The 20,786-nt window shown below is 41.7% G+C and overlaps 1 protein-coding gene across 5 annotated transcripts in view; it reads left to right on the forward strand.

The window, feature by feature from the left end:
• KLF12 (KLF transcription factor 12) overlaps positions 1-20,786 on the forward strand; it is a 263,859-nt gene that overhangs the window by 75,597 nt on the left and 167,476 nt on the right. The window lies entirely within an intron of this gene.

Here is a 20,786-nt window from a genome sequence, read left to right on the forward strand (position 1 = left end):
AGAAGTCAGATAGGATGTGATGTCTTTGAAAGTATCTTGATGCTTTGTTTTCTTACCATAGAGAGATGGCTGTCTTACGGCATGCATATTCTGTGCTAGTTAAAAAGGAAGAAGCTGTTAGTGAACCGTTGTGCTTTATTTGCTTTTTATTTTGCTTTATTAAATTTACCGACTTTATTGTTATGCTTTATAAGATGATCAAATTCAGTAGGCCTTGACATCTGTCAATCTGAGTTGTCAGTGTCTCTGAACTGTAGGCTTTGGCTGGGATGCTATGTTAACCAATTCCTGCCCAGGCTGTTTAAACAAAGCTGACTCTGGGGGCTTGCACTGGAGCAAATGAATTTTAATGACAAATGCAGAGTGTGATACAGGAGAATACAGGTCAAGGTCAAGTGAGATGGTGCACAGCACACATAAGGCCTTGTGGAAACTCTTACTAGTCAAGGAGGGATACATTATGGTAGAAACCCCCTTTCCTAGAGAGCTTTATTCCTACCCCTGATTGGGATTCAGAGGTTTAACAATCAAAAAAACCAGCAAACTCCCCAGATTTTTTCAAAAGTACGGTATCAGTTCAATACCAGAAATGTAAGTCTATAGTTTTATTAACTTGAGCAAAGTTGTTCAGAAGGACAAAGATTCTTCTTTATCTCAGTGACAATTTGGTTTTATCAATCTTTTAGTGACTCAGAAGTTTCGCAGTTTATCAGTGGCTGACTTGGATACAGGAGAGTTTGATTCCTTCTTGGGTACTCCTTTTTAGTGTTCACAACAGGTAGTGGACATGCTGATCCTAGCTACTTCCAGATTCCCAAGCAGCATAAGACTTGAGGGAATCATCTGTATCCTTGAATCCGTTGTCCCATAATAAGCCAGTGAAACAGTCTTTAGATAGAATTATCTATAGAACATTTGCTTTATACATCACAGGTCCCAGAATCCTGGTATCCAGAATCCATATTTAAGCCTAATAGAGACAGTGAGTGGTATTAGTAGCTCTGCAGTACTGTACACGATTTCTCTGCGGGATCAGCAACTCTGTATGCCCAGATATGAGACAGAGTTGTTGCTTGCTAAAACCAGCACACAAAGTCTTAAGGAATTTCTCTTTGGTTTGATGGCTGACATGTTGATGGCTGCTGTCCATGCAGATGTCTGATAGCTTGGGGTGGGCTTGCATCGTGGCAGAGCAAACAATTCCCTGCTCATGCCTCCTGGCTATGAATAGCAGAGTGAAAAACTGATACTGTCCAAGCCTTGATTGCATCTTCCAGACCTGCAGTGGTTAGATCCTGTATGTACAAACTCGGGGAGGCTCTTTACTGGCAGAAAGTGAGAGGGTGGAAAGACCAAACTAATTATTTGTAAGCTACCTTTGGATATTATTATGGTACAGTGGACTTTTCATACTATCCAGAAGACAGCACAGAGCAGTAGTACCATAATGTGGTAATGTTTTGCATTGAATTGAGGATGAACTGGGCCAGACTAGAGGACTGTCTAAGGTACTTGGCTTGGGAAGTGACACCAGGGTAGTTAAGGATTTGTTAGATCCTTGAGAGGGACTGTCATAACCAGTGTCTGCACAAAGGAGGGATGACTTTGAGATCAGGCAACTCTTGGACTGTTGGACTCACCTGGCTTTTTCCCAGGTTTCTTGGAAAAGGCTATAGTTGCATGAAGGATGCAGCACTGCTAGCTCTGTATCTCTGTTCGTCTCTTTGCTTTTGCCTTTTTGGTTCAACACAGAATGGTGGCAGAAGGAAGGAAGAACAGAAGAACAGGGTGACCTTTCTTGTCAAACCATAGTTGCACTTTCTCATGCCCTTCTGATAACATCCCATAGCAGTCGTGGGGAAGCTGCACAAAATATGTACAGATAGGGAAGGGGATGCCGAGTTACTTCTTTGCATGCTTTCTATTTGGCAGTTTTTGCAGAAGTAGGGCTCTGAATCCAGCTGTTAATCTTTTATATTAGGAAAGTACCATGATGAAATCATATTGCTCAATGAGAAAAATAATGTGGCTATGTGGAGGAATTCAAAGTTCGAGGCTAAAAAGTCCTTTTCTGGGAAGACTGATTCCAGAAAACTTAAGCAGTAGAGTTGGAGAGGATTTCTCTATGGTCACTGTTGATAAGGTTCTGGCTTCAATGGGAAAGAGGTTGGATTTCACCCAGCACCTTGCCTCAGCCTTTCACTTTGTCGCTGCTTTGCTAACCACGTTTTGAAAGTTTTCTTTTGCTAACAGGAATATGTTAGTGTATCATCAGAGGTACAAAGAACTTGGGTTGCATCATCTGTGTGTTACATTATTATGTTTTAGGTTTTTGTTGGTCTCCTTAGGCCATGTCGTAATATATGTGAATGTGGTTTTATATAAATAACTGACATCTAAGCAGAAATGCAACTAAGGAAGGAAACATGAACATAAATTTTTGTCTCATAAAATGAGGTCAGCTGAATCTTTCTCAGAAAAATGAGAAATATGCAAAATAAACCTGATGGCATACATGTATATTGAATGTATGCAGCATACAGTGCTTCTATGTTTTCCTTAATAATAGTGACTGAATCCAGAGGTTCAGTTCTCTATTGAATCTGACATATAAAGTTTATGGTTTTCAGTCTACAGTGATTGAATGTGAATGTATGGAGATGAGAGACCAGCTGGTAAGAAATAGGTAACTGACACGGTGGAAGTATAGCTCAGAAAGTCCTGGGCAAAATAAAGATCAAGACTTTGAATGAAAAATAAATGGACAGGACTAAAAGGAGATCAGAAAGCAAAACTAAGGGGGAGAAGAGGTTGCTCAGATTGGGAAGGCGAGTCTGGGTTGTACTTAACAAGGGGTCTGGGGTGCCATCTTCCACTCACACTGTGGTTTCACAAACAGCTTGTGGAAATACTACTGGGACAGTTCAGTTGATCAGGCTTAATGATGAGCTAAGTTATTTAATGCTCAAAAAATGATAAACAACACAGAGCGAATTTAATTCAATGGTATTAGGAGGTGGTTGCTTATTTTCTAAAGCGGTCTATGTTATAAGCCCCAAGAAATACTGCTGTCTCATAAATGTAACCTGTGTGTCATCTCTTTAAAAAGTTGAAACCAAACAAAACCAACCACCAACAAAAACCACCCAAAATGTGACAAAACCACCCAAAACTGAACACAAGAGCAATCTTTGGCTCAGCTGCTTAGAGGGCTGGACTCAATACAAGGGGGTGTTTCCTAAACTCTCCAGAGCTCACCCCATCTCTGCAGTCTCCTGACCTCCGGTGTGCCCTTGTCTCACCTCCTCTGACTCCCTCATCAAGTTCAGCAAAGGGAAAAGTCCTGCATGTGGGGAGGAACAACCCTGTGTTGTTCCTGCGAGGTGGACAAGCACAGAATCATCATCTGACTTTGGAGCTGCACTGGTTTTGAATGGAGTTTGGACTCATTGGACTTTCAATCTTTACACTTTTTTTTAGTGATTTGAAAGTCTGTTCATGTTAAAAATGGTTTGTTGGTTTTGTTTTTTTTTTTTTTAGTGTATATGAGGGTGTTTAAAGGAAGTTTTATGGTTTTATTTGCATAATCAGCATATGAGTGGCAGTGTGGTGCTATGTTTTAAGTTTTGTCAGCTGTCCCCTCTGTATCTTTTGCAAACAAATGCAGTTTTCCTAGAAGGAAAATGACTGCTCTTAAGAGCTCATTCATGTCTAACATCATTCAGTGTATTCTTGGAGTATAATTATGACTAGAAACATCAACAGGATAAAATATATTAATCTCAGGCGTGTTATTTTGCACTGGCTATCAATCTGTCCTTTCTGTCATGTGCTTTTCAGTTTAGATTACTCGCAGACAAAGATGTTTTGTCTCAATTCATTATGATTATAAATATCTTGGATAAAACAGTGTAACAAACGACCACGGAAAAATGACCGATGGCCCCATTCAGCAAGGCAGGGAGACTGTGAAGTTCTTTTGGTTCATGTAGCATTTATCAAGATGGGTCCTTTAACAGTTGATTGGTGGTTGGTATTTAATGACTGTTTCACAGTGTAAATAGATAGCAGGCAGTTTGTTGCCTGGAGCCCAGTCATTTTCAGAAGAGAGATGTGGTTTTACTTACTGTCACTGAAAAATGTGAAACTTGGGCTGAAACTGTAGAGTGGGAGAAAAACTTTCCCCCAAACCTGATATATTCAGGAAAGGGAGGAGCAGCAGATTTTGTTTCTTTTCATGTTCCTTACCTTGACTGCGTCATACTGTGCTGTCTCCTTCTCCCATCCTTTCCGGTCTGGTGCCGGTGGGTCTGAGGGGCCATGTGTTGTAGGAGGCGTAACCCCCAGGTCTGCTCAGTGCTGGCTCAGCCCTGCTTGATTGGGGTGAGATGGTCTTGAAACTGATCCCTGTGAAAAATTGATGGGGGTGTTTCCAGCACTTGACTTCTTTTAGAAGGAGAAAAAGGCTTTTAAGATGTCTGCAGTAAGCCCCTTCAGCTCGATGTGTCTGCATTGCATGTGAGCTCCTTCCTCTTCCCTTTGCCTTTCTAAAGCTAATGAAAGATTTCTGGGAAGACCTTGGCATTCCTATTAGGCTTTCCTTACAAACAGCAGTAGAAAATGTGTTTTACACAGATTCTTTCTTCATTTCTGCTGGGCAGTTGCTTTCATAGCCTAAATGGTTTCTTGTTTATGGGTCCTGGGTCTTGGCTCCATTCCATTCATTTCCCAACTATTTTGTTGTGTTTACACACTGCTCTTCAGCAGCTGGCTTGGGGCGAGCATCCAGAGCACACCCACATACACACACACACAAAATCAGTTAATCAGAGTTATGGCCAAATCATATTTAGTGCTTGGCTTGTGAGCTGGCCTTGTTTAAATCAAATTGGATTATGATTTTGAGGGTTTTGGCTTTGTCTTTCATTCTTGCTAGTATGTATCAAGAGACAGACATCTGTGGAAGATCATAACCATTGTTTTTAAGTTTCATGTATCAAAAATATGTTTTAGAAGAGCTAATTTAGTGGTTGAAGATACCTGTGGTCTTTCTGTACCCTCACACTTCAGAAATGCAGTGGAAGTGGGATGGGTTAGACTTTCTCTGTCATAGCCAAGTCTACTGCAAAAGCCTTAAGCTGTGCTTTAAAATCAATATATACATGTATCTTTTGTATATAGTAAATAAGGTTGGTTGTATTTTCAAGTAGTCAGTGCAGATTAGCCCAAGAGGTTTTGCTCAGAATAAGTAGAGATGTCTGGCTCAGCAGTGGTGTGCAGGGTTTGCATCTTGGTCACTGCACAGTTTTCTGCTTTTCTTGGAGCTGCTGTGGACTGTTTCAGGTGCACTGATTTTTGCAGTAGTTTTTAAATTGAAATCCTATTTATTAAGCAATTTTTTGAAACGGGAAGAATGGAGATTTGCATTGAAAAGGATGGCACCAACCTTCATGTGAGGTGGTGTGTGTGGGAATAAAGTGGCCCACATTGTAGTGCAGCTCACAGGAGAGTAGTTGGCCTGGAATTGACAAAATGTGGTAAAAACACGGAGTATTTAAAATGCCAGAGTTGTTTTCACAGTTCATGTAATTAAAATTACTGAATGTCATTATAAAGCAAAGGTAGGTCTTGCTGGTGTTGCCTAGATCACTCCTCCATGAAGAGATAGATGGTGATGATGAGTCTGTAGTTAGTAAACTGTGGATGTAGGTGAGCTCCGAAAAGCTTACGTAATGTGCTCCGATTTCTCATGGGCTGTGGGTATCTTCAGATAACCTGAAGTTAAAACCATGCTGCTTGCTGAGGGAGGTGCAGACTCGCAGTTCTGCTAGGTGAATTCTCAGGGCACTCCCCGTTGAGATTGCATGGTGGCCCTCTTTGTTTAGTGGTTTCCAAACCAGTTTCTGTTTCAGAACAGTGTCTCCAGTTCTTTCAGGTGATGCCCTCGATGAGGATCAGTTGTAAGTGACAGCATGTTGTTCACAGGAAGCTAGATGTCAAAGGCCTGGATCCATTACTTTCAACTTAGTCATTTTGCTATGTGCTTCTCTCTTCCAGTAATCGGTAGACAGCAGTGAGCATCTCCAGGGGGCAGTTCTTCCCATGGGATTTCTATGTCCTCCCTGGAAGAACAGAAATCTCCTCTTCCTGTAAGCTATGCTGGTGCAGACGTGGCTCCACTTGACTGGACTCTTTCTCCAGCACTTGGGTTTTGAAAGCATCCCTGAGCATCTGTGCTTCTGCAGCCTGAGCTCCCTACTGAAGCACGTTCTCATGGGAATGAAAGAGCAGTCACTGAGCTTATTTCACCTTTTATTTCTACAGCACTTAGAGAACAATTATACTAATTCTAATAATGACTAAATTTATACTACTCCAGAGAGAGAAGCACAAGGCATTGAATTTCAAAGCTGTTTGACAAGACCATTTTGATGTGTGTATTTTCAGAAGTATGACACAAGTTTCCAAAGTACTAATGGGGGAAAAAATGTTTAAATTCATGCTCTCATGTTTTTACTTTCCGAGAAGCTGAACACTATTAAGTTTGTTGGCCATGACCCGTCAAAAAAAAACCAAACAAAACAACAAACCAACCAATTTAAACCAGAAATTCATAGGACTTACTACTTCTGCTGCTTCATAATGAGCTGTTTCTGGTTATTGGTTATCAGGATGTAAGTCTTTGCATGGGGAAAAATACCTCTCTTTTAGGAGGTATTAATTCTCAGTATCATGAAGCAGCACAGCTAACTGCATTCTGGAGTTAATCTTCTCAATGAGAAGGGAAAAAAATGTGGTTCTTGGTCTGCACAGTGATGCCAATTAAGATACATTGAAGCAGAAACTGAAATACTGCATATGCTTTCTTGTTTTCCTTTTCCCACACACCTGTCAATAAACATTTAGTGCTAGAAATAAATGCATTGGATTTTATTGTTTCTGACATGCAGTGGAGAGAATAATGTCAAGCAATGGCAATTTGTCACTTTTCATACGAAGGCGTAGAAGAACGTGTTAGAATTCAGTAGCTAGCATGTAACGAGAAGGCAGTTATATTAATACTGATACCCATTGCTAACAGACCTGAATAATGATTCCAATGGATACAGTATTTCATATACCCAAGGACATGTGTCTAAAAGAGAAAATAAGCTTCAGATATTAATCTAAATCTTGACCTGCTCGTACACTTCCCACATGGCACTTCATGTGTACTCCCGGTGATTCATTAAGTCTTTCTTGTGCAGAGAGGTTCAGTGATGAGGAAAGGGCAAGTTTTTTGCTGTATGGCTGTCGCCTTCTTTTCAACTTCGCTATTTACGTAAGTTTTTTTGTTGTTTTAGTTCAGTTGATAGCATTCTGCTAGAGCTGTGATTGCTGCAGTCAGCTGTGATGGACATGTGGCCATAGCTCAAGTGAAAACAAAAACCTTTGCTATCAAACATTATAGGTAAATATGTACTGAGTTTCCACCTTAATTTCTAAGTAATATAGAAGTGTTTTAGTATTTTTATTAGCAAAACCAAAAACCAAACCCAACAAAAAGGATGTCCAAGAACTAGTGAAATTCAAAACATTATTTTCGCCTCTTTTTAGAGGAGATGGTGCAACCCCAAACCCCAAACATTTGGAGTGAAGTTTGAGTTTCATTTCAAACTGTATGTCTTTGGTTATGAAGAGAGATGAGAGTGAGAATCTCTCTTGCAAACTAAGAAATAAGGAGTTTCTGTTGGTCTTAGGAAGAGGAAAATTAACTTGGATGTGTAGGTCATCTTAAGTGCAGTAGAACTGAGATGCTGTTTGCTGAACTACTCTTTGGAGATTTACATAATGGATGAGATACAGGGGGTCCAGGATGACAGTGGAGTTTATTTTATCACAGAATGTAAAACAAGTGAATTGCCTTAATAATCTCTGCAGAAAGCAAGGAATATTTTTTTATACACAGAAGGAGAGCCAGAGAATTCATAATACCCTGGCTATTCATGTACAAGGAGCCAAACCTTTCTCCTGAATAATCTGGATCCCTTTAACTGCACACTGTCTTGTTCAGGACTTTTAAAGCTCTTCAGGAATGGCAAGCAATGTGTACCTCTCTGTGAAAATACAGCTTTTGCACAGTAAAAATTACTATCTGGTGATAATTCATGGCTAGATAAAAGAGGCTCATAAGAGGCTGGGTAATTATCCTAACTGCTATGTATTTAAATATATGGAAAGCATTTATGAACCAAGCTTACCTGCTATTTATTTTATAATGGTAATGATAATAATTTTAGAAGTTTTAGAACCTTCATAATTTCGAAGTGGGTGTATGTTGGAAAGAAGTTTTAATATTAACATGGAGAGGTTTCAGGCTTTAATTCACTCAAACCAGTTCACCCACTTTGGTTGGTGTGGGTGTTTTTTTCTGTCTTAGCTTACGATACGGAAAATGGACAAAGAAACACTGGAGAAGTAGGATAGCTAAAAGCAGATGGTAATATCAACATCCAATTCCTATTGTGTGCTTCTCAGCCATGTATTTGGCTTCCAGTAAGAGTTTGACTATTGCTTTACTCTGAATATAAATGTGCCATTACTGTTCAATCTGTAGCAGCAGTTTGTTATGATCAAGACTACTTACCACTTTTGCCTGAAGGAAGAGATATACTGTTTGGCATAGCAGGTTTCCAGAAGACTGACTGATGTCCTTAGTTTCTGGTTTCTGTGGGCTATATGCAGTTTAAGAATTCTTTTGTATTAACCTGATGTCAATCGCTACTTCTTTTAGAAGAGTCTGGGCAAGTAAGTTGTCATACATGATGAACATAGGCATTTATTTGCCTAATATGAAACCAGGTTATTGGGAAAAATATGGATAATTTCATGAATGCAGCATTCCATGAGCAAGGGTTAGTTTCCTCTTTTGTTCATGAAAAATCTTAAACTATTTTCAGTTATTTCAGTAGTTATGGACAATACCTAGTCAGTGTACTAAATAGGTTGCGCTCCACTCTCAAATCCAGGATGCAGGCTGGGATCAGTTCTGCCAAATTTATTCTGGATACTGGGTAGTGATTCTTATTTATCAGTTGATGTACAAAGTTAGATTTTTCTTTTTACCAAATTCTTTTTTCTGGCTGGGTTTCTAGCAAATCTTTTTTTTTCTGTTGTTTAGTCCTAAGTCTGTATCAGTTACAGTTACTGCAGTATGAAAGGGAGGGCATCAAAGTGATAACTTCTTTGCTTATATTTGCTGGGGTCTGTCCACGTTGCAGCTTGGTGGGATCAGAGACCGAGGAATGTTTTATAAGGACAAACAGAGTTGTTTTCATCAGAAAGTACTCTAAACCACTGAAATTCTTCCACTGTGGTGACTCTGAACTCTCTCACATGGGGATCTTTAGAGTAAATAAATAAAAGTTCACACCAGGCAAATGTGATTTAAAGTGTCTGTAACTGTTCCCCAACCAGTGCTAAAACCCTAAATAAGATACGAGCAAGGCAAGTGAGGGGGGAAAAGTTCACTTCAACCTCCAGACTTTCTGACGCATTATGTAGCTATGTAGCACCAGACTCTAAGGACACAGAAGAGGATCCCAAAGAATCATGGTGTCTGAAGAAGACCCCTGTGTGAGGACAGCTTCCTCCCACCCTGCTTCTCCACAGCTTACCCTACTTTGGGATGCATGTACATTCATCTCAGGGAGAAGTCTCTCTTTTCTAATTGAACCATAAGTGATCTGCGTGTATTGCCAACATGCCTATCTAGAAAGTCAGGAAAAAAAGAAGTATTTTTCCATGGGTGACTGAGATAAGATTGTATTTGCAAAGGAACCTAAGTGCTGGCTTAGTTGTTTTGTTAAATTGTTGTTTGTTTAGTTAAAAATCTTGAACTCAAATTGCAAAAATTTAATTTTTAAAGGGGAAAAAGTAAGTATCTACTGCTTGTTGTGTTGTAGTGGCATGGAAATGTCTGCTTCCTTCACTTCTTTCTGAGATGGCAGCTCAAGAATGCTTATTACACTTAAACTGATGAACCTGTGTGCCTTGCCAATGAGGAGTGAAGCTGGGCGTTTCCATCCTGCATCAGCTCGGACTGCTTTGAACCTGAGCATGTAAAGTACTTAACTAGTATCTGCCTTGCAAATGTCAACAGAAGTTATCCAAGGCATAAACCTTTACACCTGACCTTAGAGTGGGTATATGGCAGGTGATAATGGTAAAAATGTGAAGGATTATTTGGTAACCTATTTTAAAAGGCTTCTTTTCCCTGAGAAGGGTTCTGCAGGGCTTGATAATTAGATATAATCAGAACAGTGTTAACAGTGATCTCTTGAATTAGTCAGTAGTTCCTCCTAGTTGATCCTCAGTATGACTTTCTTTTTTTCTCTTCCCAGTTTTAGTGTATTCGGGTATAATTTTATGTCATAGAATAATAAACATAATCCTTTAATCATCTAAGTATTCTTTTGGGTTGAAAATAACTTCAGAGCTCGGCTGATTTTTAGGCAAATGGCCACTCACAGAGTTGTCATTACTTAAGAAACCCCCAACAACCAAACCAACCGACCCCCCCAAAACCAGCAATAAAACCAAACCAACAGAAAGCCCAACAACAAAAACAAGCCCCCAAATCCCACCAGAACGTTTCATAGGCTGTTTTAAACATAAGAATATTATGTTTAAAACATAAGAATATTATGTTTAAAACATAAGAAAATTATGATAGACTTCCACGATTTTCATGCAAGAGTGGAAAATTTATTATTCCTAGTACAAAACAGGTGATAGATTTTTTTTTTTGTAATTCTTGAAATGAAGGAATTTCTTTTATATGTCTTCAGACTATATAAAGTGTACTTCCACATATGTAAAGCATACACAGGAACACAGAAGTTGGATGGAAGCTCAGTGTTGATTGTGTTGAATCAGGGGATAGACAGCACCAACAGTGACATAGGTTTGGTGTTTTTCATCAGAAAATGTGAGCTGGGTATCTGCCTTAGATTCTATAAGCTGAAGTCCTGTGATGAGTGAAGAAAAGGTGTATTTTCCTTGAAAGAATTCTTAGAATTCTTTTTTACTTTGCATGTTGAACTGGTGCTTGGCATGAGCTTTCAATGGGAAAAGCATTCTTGTGGATAAACCCCACTGATTGAGGGAATTATTCCCTAGATTTGTGTCTAGCATTATTCAGTGTCTGATAACCACTGCTCTTGAAACCACTGTGGCTGTGATTTTAGTGGTTAGAATTTTTTAGTAATGTTTATTGAATTTCAGCATCCAGAATAATGATGGAGGCAGTTTGTCATATTATTAATGTTAGTGGTCCAGATCTCTTCAGAAAGATGCAGTACATATAATACTCTGTGCCTGTGCACAAGTTGTTGCTTAAAAATATGAGCAGCTTAACCCATCTGGTTCTTGTGGTGCAAAGTAAATCTAATAAAAGCATTTTATCGTGTGAGACATAGCTAGTGTGGTCAGGAAATCGTTTTCATAATTTCACATGCTGTAAATAAGCCGTGTGTTGGGAATAAATACGTGATTTATACAGGCACAATTTCTTCTTGGGTCCTGAGAAATGTTAAATATATTAATATGACTCAAGGCCTGACACACTCTATAAAGGCTACGTATGATGCCAAACAACCAGTTATCTCAGTGCATTATTTCTGAGAAGCCTTGACATGGGTAAGGTCACTATACATTTTTAATGAGGGTGTGATGCTAGGTTATAAAAAGATAATACAAATAACAATATTTTGTTAGATCTTCCTGCTGCGTCATGTGTAATCAGGTGCAGTGATTTAAAGAACACTAATGAGGATTTAAAGACCCAGGAGGGGCACATTTAGCAGTCACACGCAATTCTGTCAAGTACTTTTGCATAGGGCATCTCTGAGGCAAGGTGGAATTCGACCGGGTAGGAATGTATAGTTTTATTATGTAGCTTGGTATAATACTTTCTGTATTTTTCAGTGAGAATAACAATAACGTGCAATGTTCTGGTGCTTTGCCAGGCACTATTTGTTAGGCTGTGAGTTGTGCCATTCATGCAATCAGCCAGCAATGGTGGTAAGCAGGGACCGACTGTATTGCTGCATTTTCAGTGATAGAGTAATGGCTGAGGGAAACAAAGGAAGAGGGCTCTGAAGGTATCATTTGAAGTCCATGCTAAGCTGTGGGTGCCATGTGCTGACCATCTCATTTAACTCTGTACTAAATCACAGCAAGTTAAATGCTGCAGAAGAACAGGCAGTGGCCCACCTAGCTTGAGGTCCATTTTTGGCAGTGATCTGTACCAGGTACTTGGCTCAAGTACTATACTCAAGAATGTCGGCTCATTCTTGAGTATAAGTCTTGAGACTGGAATTCCGTGTGTTAGAGCTGGTTCAATTTTCGTGGTTTTGGCATAAATTATACTTAAAGAAGAGACATAGGAATACAAACATGACTGTTTTCTGTCAGAGCAAAGGATTGCCTACCTTGTATGCTTTCTGTAGCAACTGTCAACAACAAACGGGTGCTTAGGGAAAGGATGTAGTGAAGTTGTGCGCGAGTGATGGTATTGCCCTGGTACATCTTCCAAGTTTGCAAAAAAATACAGGGCTCAAATGCTTCCATAGACAGAGGCTGTATTTGGGTTTTTTTTATGCTTGGTAGCTCTTGATAAACAAAACTGTAAGAAAGTCCAACTGGTTTTGAGCCAATTTGCAGCTCATCAGACAAGTGGGCTTGTCAGGAGACCAGCTCCTCTAAGTGAGGAAGTCATGGCTTCCAGTGCAAACCCCATAGATTCCAGTACAAAAAGGCAGCATATTGCAGGAGGTGGTTAAGACCTGACTGGGCATAACCATGAGCAACCTGGTCTGACTTCAGAGCTGCACCTCCTTTGTGCAGGAGGTTGAACTGGAGACCTGAGATGCCTTCACACCTAAATTATCCTCGTATCCTAAGAAAAAAACTCGTTGATTACTGCACTCATTGTTCCCCAAATTTTTCATGTTTTCATGATTTTTCATGCTGTAAAATGATGTGTTATAAATTAATTACTTTTCTTTCCCCTAAGCATGCACTCATGTATTTTGTTCATAACCTTAAATTTGTGTCCAGTATGATTTTCTGTATGTAGCAGATTTGATCTCTGAATTTTAAAGGTGCTATAATGAAAGTTCAAAGTATCTGTTAATGTATGCTGTATGTGCCACTCAGTATCTCTTTTTATGATCTTTTTCTGACATTTTTATGCCTATACCCATAATTACTTAAAATGCTCTTAAAATCTCGAAGTTACACAGTTACTTTAATTATTGGCAGTATTTTTGTTTGTGTGCAGTTCAATTTGTTTTGTAAATGTATTCGAGGAATCACAACTTTGCTGAGAATCTCTGGAAGATGCGTGTTGGTGACACTTGAAACTTGTTAATTAGAAAATCTTCACACTTAATTAGAATTGCCTTTAAAGTGGACCCTGGTTCCACAATAATTTATTGCTTGTGGGATCTAATTTGACAGTTTTGTACGTAAGCATTTTGGTCATCCTGTCTTGGGTAAAAAGGTATCTCATGTGAGCAGATGAGTATCAGCTTCTATCTAGAAGCTGATATGAGCAGTTTGAGAGCAATATGTTATTGTAAACGTTTTTTTCCACATACGTGGTGTGTACTTAGAAATTCTCATTCATGAAGTGCTTTGTAATTGTCGTGGCTGAACCCAGGACAGTAATTCATTCACTCAGTGAGCAAAAGTCAGAGTTTTCCTATTTTTTGAAATGTACTGAGTGCTACTGGCGAGCCGCAATATTAGTATTATCCCAGGAGTTTGCATTGAAGCCTGTGGGGAGCGGGGAGTCTCCAAGTGATGTTAAACAGGACAGAGACGGGGGTTGCGACAGGATGTTAAATATTTGCATGGGGGGAGTTTCATCAGAGCATACACCCTTTTCTTTTGAAATGTCAGGATAAGCAATTTGTTTGCTCTGTGGTAAGAAGCACATAAAGCAATTGCCATTCCTCTGAGGCACTGTGGAAAGGGTGTGGGGAAAGGTGACGGAGTAGTGTGCAGCTTTGGGCAAAGAGTCTGCCTTTTTCATCTCATCATTCAGCTTTAATTATTCCTGTGTTATTTTGGCACGTGCATGAATCAGATGATCTTTATGTGCGCTTTTGCAAACAACAGCTCTCCGGCTGTGCCGCTGCTCTGGGGGAGCTGCTGGGGCGAAGGTTGCGTCACAGCTCTTCCTAGCAGCTGGCATAGGTCCACTGAAAGAACATTTTTGGTTTCGTTGCTTATTGCCTGTCATATATGTATGACTTTACAAGTAAGCTGGGGCAGGCGGTTTCTGAGATCCTGTGAGAAATGGCTTTGCTCCTTGCAGGTGTGTCCTGTGGTATCTGGCATTGAAAGGTGCAGCTGCATGCAGTCATGCTCTCCTTCTCCTCTTCTTCCTCCTTTCAGGGCTGCAGTGAATTTGCTCTGTCGTGTAGCTGGCAGTACAACAACCTGAGCTGGAAGCAAGCAACCGACTTCTGGGTACAAGGGTTTCTTATGGGTGCCATATATCGCTCTCTCTTTAATGGCACCCCCCCCCCAAACAAAAAAAAAAAACAACAGAAAAGCTTTTAAAAATTGCGTGTGAATAAAGTAAATCTGAAATAAATCACAGAATCATAGAAACTTTTAGGTCAAAACAGACCTTTAAGGTCAAATAAGGCTTAACAGAATTTTCTAAATTTTAGCAGTTATATTTTTAACCCAGAGGGGGAAATTTCACTTTTCCTGGTTGCCTTTTAGTTCTGCCTCGATGTTGGAGCTCTCGGAGATGAGAGGAGCACTTCTGCTGGCTAAGAGCATTGTCAGCTGCTTAACATTTCCGTGGCCCAGCTGCTAGAAGACGGCTAGGCATATTTAATGACAGCCTTACTTTATATTGCTCTTATTCAGAGGATACAGTTTGCAATGTCTGTGATTTATAAGAAGTCAGCTTTTGGCTCTGAGATTCAATGTATCACTATATTTTATCCAAGGGGAGGGAACATGACACCTGGAGGAGCAGCAGTTTTCTCCTCCCTTTAAAGGGTTGGGCATGATCTGCAGGCCAGCCATGCCCCCCTGCGACGTACGGTGTCCTTGGTAGCATGTTTGCTTTCCTTTGAACCCAGGATGATAAAGGGCTGTTGTAATTTATGAAGAAAGCGATGGTGTCCAGGCTTAAGCCTCCTATGGAGTTGTTTCACTGATCCCTCTGGGGCTTTGTGATCACGGACCTGAGGGTGTTGTTGCTTTGAGGTGATGGTCCCTTTAGGATGCTCCATCACGGAGTTGAGCAGACCCTGTAGATGGCATCTTGGCTTTTTGGCACAGAGTGGCTATGTTTGGTCATTTGGACTGCTACATAACATCTTGGATCATATTTTGGACTTAACCATAGCAACTGCTACATGCTAAATATTCCCTAAATTCTCCAGTACACAGGGCCCATGTTGTATCTGTCTTAATGGAAGCAGACTTTTGCACGTTGGCAGGTGAGGAGAAAGCGTGCCAACCAGCTCCCCATGCTTTCAGCAGCTCATTTCCCTACCAGGGCAGAATTCAGGATAAAGTTTTAATCACTGTATATTTGCTCATAAGCTCCTGGGCAATGCCTTTCATCGCTCATTTGTTCAGCAAACATAAAATACTCACAATTTAGACAACAAATACAGGAAAATTTTGTCAGATGGTAGAATTATTCCCCTGATGCTCTACTGATGTTGCATACTGCTTCCAGCACCAGAAGTTAATTAAAACATGTTGTGACCTAAGACTTTTTTTATTATCTAAACTTTGATTTTAGTTTTTGGTAAAAGCAGAAGACGGGACCTCTTGAATGAAATCCTGAACTGAAACTGTTCTCACCAGCTGTTCATGTAAATTTTGTCTCAAGTTTAATAACCAAGGGAGCAAGCTGCATAATGGTAAAATTAGCCTTTAAGTAGTATATGTTTTAAGTAAATTTAATCAATATAATGTTTGTAGGACTATGAAAATTCTTTTATATTTCCCATTATGGTGGGTTTTTTGGGGGGCTGGTGAGGTTTGTTTTTAATTTTAAGCCTTATATTCTTCAAACTCTTCTCCAAACTTGAGAACAGTTGAGATCAGAAAGCCACTTTGGAAATTGAGTAGTAGTAGTTTAAATCACTTGAGTTGTAACTGTGGTCAAGGAGAAGTGGCAAGCTAGGCCAGCTGCTGGGGCGGGGTGTGAGTGAGGGTCATGAATTTCCACTTGATAGCAGTCATCACTGTTTTTCTGTGCTTTAAAACCCAAAGGAAACAGTTGAGTTTATCTTACTGTTGTGCATCATGACGTGTTGTGAAATGTGTCCTTCATTTAATTAATTCTAGTGTAAAGAGAATTCTAGTGTAAAGAGAAAGACAGTGCATGCTTTTTCCAAACTTACTCTTTCTTATCTGTCTCCTAAATGATGGCTCTTTTGTACCTCTCTTTCTGTTGTTTTTCTTTGGGGGGGGGGGGGGGGGTTGGTTATTTTTTTGTTAAGTAGGACTTCTAAGATAAGGAAAACCCGCAAATACTTACCAAAGTATTGGTATTCACAAAAATCTTATCAAATTGTCTGTGAATGTTGTATTAGAAGGAAAACAATAAAGCCATTAATGCTGATAAAAGTTAAATGTATGGCTCTGGTGTAATTACTGTTACTTTTAACATCTTGTGTTTGAATTACATACTGTAGGAGTGATTCTTTGTAGAGGCAACTACAAGTGACAAGAGAGCAGAGGTGATGTAAAGAGATTTTAAGCAGTCTTAAGCTGACAGGGTTGCCTGCTGAGTCTGAGAAATGGCAGATTTGCCTCTAGTTGCCAGTGCACCTGATGCTTCTCTTGTTACCTGGAAGCTGACCACATCTCTTCAGTTCTATTTTTATTTGCTAAAATCAATTTAAATGCAAACAGACTAAAAAGACTTCAGAAGCAAAACATGGCATCTTGTTTCTCTTCACTGAATGTTGTCTGAACTTGAACTTTTGCCATGAGACAGATTTGTAAAAATATATAGCAAGTTGAAACATAGCTACATCTGTAGGGATTTGGCTGCTTAACAACTTTCGGAAACCTACTGTCTGCAAAACTAGTGTATTTTTTTCTAAGGGATCTAGGCACTGGAATAGGAATTAAAGAAGTTTGTGTTGCACGTGTACATATTTGTGCTGGCAGGAGGAAGATTCAGCTGAACATTATCTGTTACATCAGATGAGGATCTCAGCAGGACAGTATGAGTTGAAAGCCAACCGTTGCACATGCTTTTCGGGCACTGGCAGCATGGAGTTGATGGGCTCTATCTGGCATGCACGGTTGTAATAAGAGGCCACACTCAGAGGCCTTCCTGGAAAGGACAGACTACTACCCGCTGCTGGTCTTCCAGACAGGTGAGGGGGAAGCTTCTTCCCGCAGTCTGAGGGGGGTGAAGAAAGACTACAGGGCCTTGGGGCGGATGGTGAAAGAGTCTGGGGCTCAAGTGATCTTCTCACTCCTTCCATCTTCCACTGATGATATGGGAAGGAATGGGAAGATTCAGTTCATAAACGATTGGCTTCGAGACTGGTGCTGCAGGCAGGGCTTTGGATTCTTTGCTAACGGCTGGTTTTATAGGGCACCAGTCTGGACAATGACAAGTGGGAAAGGTTTATCTCACAGAGGCAAAAGGATGCTGGGGCATGAATTAGCAGGGCTCATTTGGAGAGCTTTAAACTAGATTCGAAGGGGGATGGGGTTGTGGCTGGGCTTGCCCCAGTGGGGCAGCACTCCAGAATTGATGAAGACTGGGAGGCCTCCTATAATCCTAGGGTGAAATCGGTGTGCTCAGCTCGCTCCCTGGAATGTCTGTACACCAATGCGCGCAGCATGGGAAATAAGCAGGAGGAGTTGGAAACCTGTGTTAAGTCAGGAGACTATGGTCTGGTGGCAATTACAGAGACGTGGTGGGACAGCTCACATGACTGGAATATAGTCATGGAGGGCTATGTCCTTTTCAGGAAAGACAGGCCAGCCAGGAGGGGTGGTGGCGTTGCTCTTTATGTGCGGGAGCAACTACAATGCACCGAGTTCTGTCCAGGGACAGATGATGAGCGAGTTGAGAGTCTGTGGGTGAGAATTAAGGGGCAGGCTGGCAGGGGGGATACTGTTGTGGGGGTCTGTTACAGACCACCAGATCAGGGTGAGGAAGCTGACGAGGCCTTCTACAGGCAGCTGAGAGCGGCCTCACAGTCACAGGCCGTGGTGGTCGTGGGGGATTTTAACTTCCCTGATGTTTACTGGAAGGACCACTCAGCAACCCAGCCACAGTCCAGGGGGTTCCTCCAGTGTATGGATGATAACTTCCTCCTGCAAATGGTGGATGAGCCAACCAGGAGAGGAGCGCTGCTGGATCTCATGCTCACTAACAAGGAGGGTCTGGTCGAAGCAGTAAGGGTTGAGGGCTGCCTTGGTTGCAGCGACCACGAGATGGTGGAATTCAGGATCTTGTGTGGTAGGACCAGTAGAATAGCAAGTAGAATTGCAACCCTGGACTTCAGCAGGGCAAACTTTGGCCTTTTCAAGCAATTGCTAGGGGAAATCCCATGGGCAAGGCTGTTTGAAGGTAAAGGGGCCCAAGATAGTTGGTTGGCATTCAAGGATTGCTTTTTCCGAGCTCAAGATCAGAGCATCCCGACACGTAGGAAGTCAAGGAAGAGGGGCCAAGAGACCTGTGTGTCTAAATAGGGAATTGCTGGGTATGCTCAAGTGGAAGAGGAGAGTTTACAGGTCATGGAAGGAGGGACTGGCCACTTGGGAGGAATATAAGGCTGCTGCTAGAGGATGTAGGAAGGCAGCTAGGATGGCTAAGGCCTCCTTAGAATTAAACCTGGCAAGAAGGGTCAAGGACAGCAAAAAGAGCTTTTTGAAATACATGGCAGATAAAACTAACACCAGAGGCAATGTAGGCCCACTGATGAACGGGATGGGTGCCCTGGTGACAGAAGATACAGAGATGGCAGAGTTACTGAATGCCTTCTTTGTCTCTGTCTACTCTGCTGCAGGCAGTCCTGAAGAGCCCTGTACCCCTGAGACCTTAGATGAAGTCAGGTCAACGGAGCGGTTTGCCTTAGTCGATGAGGAATGGGTTAGAGACCAATTGAGCAATCTGGACATCCATAAATCCATGGGTCCAGATGGGATGCACCCGCGGGTGCTGAGGGAACTGGCGGAAGTCATTGCTACACCACTCTCCATCATCTTTACCAAGTCTTGGGAAACAGGAGAGGTGCCTGAGGACTGGAGGAAAGCAAATGTCACCCCAGTCTTCAAAAAGGGCAAGAAGGGGGACCTGGGTAACTATAGACTGGTCAGCCTCACCTCCATCCCTAGGAAAGTGATGGAACACCTTATCCTTGGTGCCATCTTAAGGCATATCAAGGATAAGAGGGTTATGAGGGGCAGTCAGCATGGCTTCACCAAGGGGAAATCATGCTTGACCAATCTCTTAGCCTTTTATGAGGAAATAACGGTGGATGGATGATGGCAGAGCGGTGGATGTGGTCTACCTTGACTTCAGCAAAGCATTTGACACAGTCTCCCACAGCATCCTCATAGCTAAAATGAGGAAGTGTGGACTGGATGATCAGGTAGTGAGGTGGACTGCGAACTGGCTGAAGGAGAGAAGCCAGAGAGTTGTAGTCTATGGGGCAGAGTCTAGTTGGAGGCCTGTAACTAGTGGAGTGCCTCAAGGGTCAGTACTGGGACTGGTATTATTTAATATATTCATCAATGATTTAGATGAGGGAATTGAGTGTACTATCAGCAAGTTTGCTGATGACACTGTGCTGGGAGGAGTGGCTGACACGCCAGAAGGCTGTGCTGCCATCCAGCAAGACCTGGACAGGCTGGAGAGTTGGGCAGGGAATAACTTGATGAAATATAACAAGGGAAAGTGTAGAGTCCTGCATTTGGGCAGGAACAACCCCAGGTTCCAGTATAGGTTGGGGAACGACCTGTTAGAGAGCAGTGTAGGGGAGAGGGACCTGGGGGTCCTAGTGGACGACAGGATGACCATGAGCCAACACTGTGCCCTTGTGGCTAAGAAGGCCAATGGCATCCTGGGGTGTATTAGAAGGGGGGTGGTTAGTAGGTCGAGAGAGGTCCTTCTTCCCCTCTACTCTGCCCTGGTGAGACCGCATCTGGAATATTGTGTCCAGTTCTGGGCCCCTCAGTTCAAGAAGGACAGGGAGCTGCTGGAGAGAGTCCAGCGCAGGGCAACGAAGATGATTAAGGGAGTGGAGCATCTCCCTTATGAGGAAACACTGAGGGAGCTGGGTCTCTATAGTTTGGAGAAGAGGAGACTGAGGGGTGACCTTATAAGTGTCTATAAATATATAAAGGAGGAGTGTCATGAGGATGGAGCCAGGCTCTACTCAGTGGCAAACAATGATAGGACAAGGGGTAATGGGTACAAACTGGAACACAAGAGGTTCCACTTAAACTTGAGAAGAAACTTCTTCTCAGTGAGGGTGACAGAGCACTGGAACAGGCTGCCCAGGGTGGTTGTGGAGTCTCCTTCCCTGGAGACATTCAAAACTCGCCTGGACACATTCCTGTGTAACATTATCTAGGTGTTCCTGCTCTGGCAGGGGGATTGGACTAGATGATCTTTTGAGGTCCTTTCCAATCTCTAGCATACTGTGATACTGTGTGATACTGTGAAAGCTTAGAGCTATGATCTCTGTGGTCACTGGTTGCCATGCAGATGCATGTCCGTGATA

Source organism: Pezoporus flaviventris, unplaced genomic scaffold (genome assembly GCF_033815535.1).
Source record: "Pezoporus flaviventris isolate CSIRO_AGI_PZ_B2104156 unplaced genomic scaffold, CSIRO_AGI_Pfla_v1 ptg000003l, whole genome shotgun sequence".
NCBI lineage: Eukaryota > Metazoa > Chordata > Aves > Psittaciformes > Psittacidae > Pezoporus > Pezoporus flaviventris.